This window comes from Triturus cristatus, chromosome 10, assembly GCF_964204655.1.
Source record: "Triturus cristatus chromosome 10, aTriCri1.1, whole genome shotgun sequence".
Lineage (NCBI taxonomy): Eukaryota > Metazoa > Chordata > Amphibia > Caudata > Salamandridae > Triturus > Triturus cristatus.
Genome location: NC_140593.1, coordinates 869,134,945 through 869,142,206, shown reverse-complemented (window position 1 = coordinate 869,142,206; position 7,262 = coordinate 869,134,945).

The following is a 7,262-nucleotide window of genomic DNA, read 5'->3' as shown; positions in this document are numbered from 1 at the left end:
TGTGACTGAATGTGTTGCCATAGCACTTAAAAAATATTTCTTCCAATTTGGAGACCAACTCCATCACCAAACACAAGGTACTTCCATTGGAAATAACTTTGCACCAAGTCTGGCATGTCTGTCTATGTCTAACTTTGAAAAGGAAAACGTTTTTTGCAAAAAGAACCATTCACTAACAGCATACCCCTTTGGCATTGCTATATTGATTACATTTTGATTTCCATACATGGATTAATTCCCTCAACCTATTCTTAAGGTTTACAAAAAAAGTCTGTGACAAAGGTCTCACTTTTCTTGATTTACTAATCAGTATCAAGAATGGAAAACTCATGACCACCACATACAAAACATCGACTGACTGCAACAGCTTACTACTGTACGACAACCACCATGCTAAGGCCTTATGAGACAATTTCCCCTACTGCCAGTTCCTGCGACTATGTTGCAACTACAGCAACAATTGCTGACTGACCTACAGGCACAACAGCTGGCTATTAGCTTGACAACATGCCACTACCCACCACATTCTGTCTGTATAGTATGGAAAAGGGCCGGTAACAACAATCAGGCAGCACTATTAGAACTACACATCAGAACACAGGACAATACCACCACCTGTGTTATTACTTTTACTCCTAATTCAGACCAGATACCGAAAATCATACATAAGCATTGGTCCATCCTGCAAACAGGGTCGCTCAAGTTATCCACTCCATGTTTTACATTCAAACGAACACATAACCTGAGAGACATGATCATCCATACCAGACCACGAATGACACCTAGTCATGAACAACATTCTCTCTGGGACCTACCACCATCACAGGACATTACCCATGCAACTCCTGTGGTGTTTGTGATATGACTGAACCCGCCAAGGAAATTGTCCTCGACCAGACCCACAAATGCAAAATCACGCAAATTGTAATAGCAGTAACTGTGTTTACATGATCACTTGCCCATGGACCAAAAGATATATTTGCATGACCACCTTACCTATCAAGGTCAGGATTGCTTAACATCAGAGTGGTATCCAAAAAAACAAAAGCTACCACCAAAATGGGCACCCACTTTCCCACCCACAACCACACACCGGACGATGTACGGTGGACCATCCTTGAATTACATCAATACATGAAGAAACAAAGTCTCTTTCTCAAGGAATGCAATTGGATATTCCATTGAGCCACAAACAGGCCAGGCCTTAATGTTGACATTCGCTGATGTGAACTGGAAAATTGAAGCACCCTCTATCATACACCCCCATGATAGAAGCCACAACAAGGAGACGTCTGTGGTTCTATACATTCTCCTGACTAGTACTTTACATACTCTATTATTACATATATGGCTTGCAATGATGATCCTTCCTCTAGTTATAAGTACCATCTTACTATAGGCTCATGAATCTTTTGCTTTAGGGTATAGGGGTGGGCAGTAAACTCTGCTCCATCGGCAAAGTCAGTGGAATTTTGCCCACTAAAACTCCAACCTGCGTGCTGCTTGCCAGTGTTAAGTTAGAAACTCTACTCGAGTGACTGAAAGAAGCAACACCCTCTGGCATGCCGCATGAGGATTTTACAGTGCAGGACAAGCTCCTGGTGCATAAAATCAGCATGAGCAGTGCAACTGACTGGAATTCTGCCACTTGTGAAACTTCACGGACTCTCACTGAGTTTTAGGTACCTCCAAGTAATTCCTCTGAGTAAATCTCTTCGAGTTCCACCCAGGCCTACTAGGGTACCTTTATCCTCTGGTGTACACCTACTACTACTGACTAGAGTACAGAGTCCCTATCCTCCCTTTTGGGTTTTTTCTAGAATTTCAACTTAGATACTCTCAATATAGATATATTGAGGCACTATACTTGTTTGTGTCCCCCTTATTTTTTGTTGATATCCCAACACCTCCACGCCTGCATTAACAATTCTTATACAGGACCAACCTGTGACAATTGTATCATATTGGTGTTCATTTTAAAATATGAGGATTTGTTCTAATTTTTGGAATTCATTTTACTTTATCAAAGAAATTGCCTCTCTGGTGTTTGTATTATATCATATTGTGCCTCTGTTCTATTCTTCCTCACTGATACCTTTCAATGTGGCCGCCACTGAGTTAGGGATTGCCTTTAGTTAGGACTTCTCACCCACTCACTTCAAGACAGGCCCGGCGACTTGTCCTACCCTGCCTTCCCTTCCAGCAGCTGGTCAGGAGCCGGGGACTTAGAGCACATACATCTCTGGTGAATCCCTGAGTGGGGACCTCTATGGATTTTACTAATAAGATTGTTTAATAGGAGTCACTTTGAAATTTCACTTGTGTCCGCCCCAAGATGGCAGCATAATAAGAATATCGAGCGCCAGGTTTACAGACTAGCTCAACACTGAAGGTGACCACCAACACCTGTACCTCTTCATCACACATGTGAGTGATAATTATCACTCGCTCCAGGATATATACCACCTCTTATGTTCCCTCATTACCTCCAGGGTGGCAGAGAAGGTTAGTCCGCAGCTTTCCTAGGATGCTGGAACCATGAGTATTTTGAATAATACTTAATTTATGTACTTTTATACCAGTGCTGACAGTTGCTTCTTCCTACTAGTTTCACTCCGCAGCTAGTGCAGTCTCTGCCATCACCTAAGGGGTCATTTACTTACTCAAACTGGGAAAGCCTTACCGCTGATACAGGGCTTTACTGCATTATATCCACATAATGTGTGCATGATGGTGCTTATATCTGTGTGTGTGTTAAACATAACATGTGTATCACCTGCTTGTTTACTTATTTGTAGGCTTGCTCTTATATGTATGTGCATGCTCAATGATAGGCGTGATTACACCTATGGCATAATTGTTTCTACAATTGCCTAATGCAATGCTATGTGACAATGGGGTTATGACCTACTGATTGCTATCCATGTTTTTAATTCTCACTCTCTATATGTCTCCCTTCACTACAGGTTAGATTTTAGATATTATATGATATACCCTACACTTTAAGGGTGACTTTTTGAGTTAGGGTATTCTTGTCAACTACCATTATTCAATCAATCAATCAATCAATCAGGGTTTTTTTATAGCGTGGCTACTCACCCGTGAGGGTCTCAAGGCACTGCCAATCATTGGTAGATTAGGTTACATGGTTCTTCCAGCGGTAATCCCATTGTAATCTCGCTTTGGAAAATCTAGGAAATGTGACAGCATTACCTCTGATTACCGTTACCCGGATTTCCGCTAAAGGTCAATGGATCTTTGCCACTGTCTATGACCAGCGAGATTCTACATAAACATGAGAAATTCATAAAATGCAAATAAACGTTTTAGCCAATAATGAGAGTTATGAGCAGTTTTAAAGGGATTTATTTTCCAATCAAAATTTAAGAATCTCTGACTCTTCATTCAGTAGTCAGGTATCAATCAGGTTACAGAATTGATAACAGAAAAATTAGGTTAGCACAAAGCATCAAAATTTTCAAACAGCGCGTTCCATAAAGGAAATAATCCCTATTCTAAGACAATGGGGCTCAAAAGATGTCAGTCAGAACTCCTGAAAAGTTCCAGAAGCAAGAGTGAGTTAGCATAAGCCAATCAGTAATTAATAATTGCAGAATCTCCCATGAAGGGAAACAAAGAATAGAGCAAATAAGCCTTGTCAAAGCCAATGAGTCAAAGCAAAAATCAGAAGGGAACTAAACCTACATCTAGTCTGCCTACATCTGCCTACGTTCTGCTCTCCATCAAAGGTCTGCCCTCTCCTTCACTGCATCTATAAATCACTTCTGCCCTCTCCTTCAATTCTGCGTCGGAGTCTGAAACTCTTCTGCAGCTTTGCGTCTCTAATCTCTGTCTGTCTGTCTCTCTCAAAGGGCTCTGAAAGTCTTCCTGCCTGTGTTCTGGAAGGCGTCCTGTCTCCTCTTCTTCTCTCTGCTCTCTCCCCCTCTGCTCTCTCCAAAGTCCTAACTAGGAACGCATTTATCAAATAATCATGTTACAAAGCATGTGGCGTGGCTTTCTCTTCCTCCAACCGTAATCCAGCATTCTCCAAAAGGATGCCTCCACCCATCTGCAGATTTCATACGTCATCTCTCAGACAAGCCAAGATCCTTCCCATGGTACATTCTGCATCTTATTTAATACAATTTAATCTCCTAACCTTCCTTTTAAAAGAGAAATTTTATTTCTAACTACACACATAACATGAACTGCAAAATAACCTTTTTAAACTAAGCAAGAAACATTAAACTTGGTAATGCACTTTTGAAATACATGATTTGCTGTTCTCACTAAAGCAAATAATTAAATGAGGCTTTGTTCAACATTTCCAGCAACTACAGAGATAAAGCTCAGACTGAGGTCACAGCTGTAAATCATGCCACTGTTCTCTATGCACAGAGAAAAAACATTCCTTTGCTTATCTTTAAGGTCCACAGAAACTAACAGACCAAGCTGAATCAGGAGCTGGTTCTTTTTTCTACATTATAAAATGTTGTGCTAATTCAAATGCAAGTTATTTTCTACTAATGCACATTTAACAGTTTTCACAAGTTAGAGTCACATTTTCATAGTGAGAACAACATCTAACTAAACACATTTAAATCAAACTATGAATTACTTGCACATGGGTTACATAAATTGCTACATTAAAGTGTCTGGCTGAAGTCTGTGAATTTCAAGAGCTCATGTTTTCACTCTGTGGCACAGAAATGTGCGTGTCACCTTTTAAATGCAGTTCTTTATTTCTGAAGCAAAGGCAGGATTTCCATTAGTAAAGAAAGCACAGGTTTAGGCTCTTGCATGGTCATAACAAAGTGCTCAGTTTCACAGTTTCACAGGGTCTTTAAAGAGCACCACACACTTTCCTGGGAGCTGTACCAGATCATTGTCTCCAACACAGCCACCCTCTGTTGTATTTATAACAAGAAGTCCCATGTTGTAAAATCTTTTAGGGACTTTCTTAGCTATTTTCAGAACATACTTACACCAATCTGGACACATTGCACCTCCACTTCATCGCTGCGACTTATTTTTAAAAATCTCTAACAAAGAGCCCCCTCAGGGGACCTGCTGAGCATTAAAGCACCAGCCCAAGGAGGAACTGATGTTGAAGCAGGACACCCATCTGGGTGTATGAGGACTTTTGCTTCTGAGTAATCAGATCTCCCTGATCTGCTTGCTCAGACCTCTACTGACCTGCTACCTTTTCAGTTTCCTTTTCTGATTCTTTCAGGACCTCCATGCTGTACTTGTATAAATATAGAGTATTGGAAAATCATCAGGAGGTGAAGAGTTGTATTGGGTAAAACATGTATCTTGTGCAATGATTTTAGCTGGAAACCCAGCATTTCTCATATGTGCTTCAATAATTTCTGAATCTGAGCCCCTGGTGCATATTTTCATTTGGTAGTCACCCCTTGATCATCATCATCCTGGATATTTGCTTTTTGGGAGGTGGCTCTGACAATGCAGCATTAATTGCCTCAATAATCATATTCTGGTGATCTGACCTTGGGAAAAATGAGAACATAGTCCTTTTCTAGGGCCTCACTCTCCAAATTGTTCATTGCTTTGGCACTCACCTTCCTTGGCTTCATTTTGTAGTATTGCAGCCCTAAAACAGCAGCTTCCTGCCTATATAGGCTTCCTAAGCAACAGAACCTCATCTCACATAATGAGATCCAATGTTTAATTAATCTTGTAGTCTGAGGTGATGGGTACAGCATGAGCTGGAGTTGTTGTGAGCAGCAGCGAGCTACCCACGAGGATGGTGGGGTGGAGCAGAAACCGGGATCACAGATTTTCACGGATTGACTTGAACTATTTTTCCTCCCCTTCTCCTTTCTGGGTGAGTAATGCAGAAGTAGATAGTAAGCAGACAGAAAGTAGGCAAAAAAAATTCACGCACACTGAATACCAAATGGATTCCCTGTGGGTTTATCCAAAATGTGTCTGACATTGTCTTTAAAGCTTTAAAGCCAAAAACCTGAATAGGGTTGACTCATATACTCATTACAATGATATATCTCACAATAATCCATTTATTGATAAATTGTGATATTGTCTGCTTTGTACTGTCAGGGGACAATTAGCAATGGAATGTTTCAACTAGTGTGAATTATGACATCCTGCTAGTACACAAATATGGAAAAGAACTAATATTGTTCTGACACAATTATATAAGGCTATGCCTTAAAGTGAGGTGACGATACATAGATTGTAAATAATGTTTTGAAATATTCGCTCTGTTGAGATTTTAGATTATTTTGTGGTACACCATTGTCATGAGGATATTTTTATGAATTGAGGATTCATTTAATGTAATAAAGAGACTTTTTTGCATCAAACGGGATTCAGTGTATAGGTTATGGATGATAACTGTATTAGCGTTTCCCTATAAAAAAGATGAGTATATTGATGTGACAATATGTGAGTGTTTTCACAAGACAGACTTATTATTGTTCATGTGCCTTTGAGGCTGGCACAATCTGCACTGCAGGCTCACTGGTAGCATTTAATTTACAGGCCCTGGGTATATAGGTGCAACTGTACAAGGGATTTACAGGTAAATTAAATATGGCAAACAGATTTCAAAGGAGGGAGCAAATTCAATTGAGAACTTATCAGCAGTGGTAAAGTGCCCAGAGTCCTAAAGCCAACAAAAAGAGAGTCAGAAAATGGCAAAAAGTTGGAGGAAATCCATTCAAAAACGGACCAGGTCCAACACTAAGAATTAACGCTAAATGCAGAATTACTCTTCAAGCATAATATCGCAGAATTCTTAAATAATTCCACGTAATTACACTACATGGAATTAAGCGAGTCCACCCCTATGAAATTAAAATGCGGAATTGCCCGACAATTATTTTCCTGCCTACTTGCGGTACATTATCACCTGTTTGTATGCATAATGAACTGCGGCCAAGTTACTCCACAACATGCGCCTTGTGTCTGACACAGTCTTTGATGGTCTGAAGGTGGGGTGTATGGCCAAGTAGCCCTATTGCTCAGGTTACTCTCACCCCTCAACAGCCCACTAGCTTTAGGAGACAGTCTAATGCCTTTGCTGAAGATAGGCTTTGCCTCAGATAGTATGGTCTGGAACTTGAAAGAAAAAATCATAGAACACGAGACTCCGATGAGCAGGGCCACTAGAAATATGCAATTATGCAGCAGCAGAATTTTTCATGTAAATTGACACATAATCCATAATTTGCTGCATAATCTGAAGATTTTTACAACAAAATGAAATCTAGCTCAAA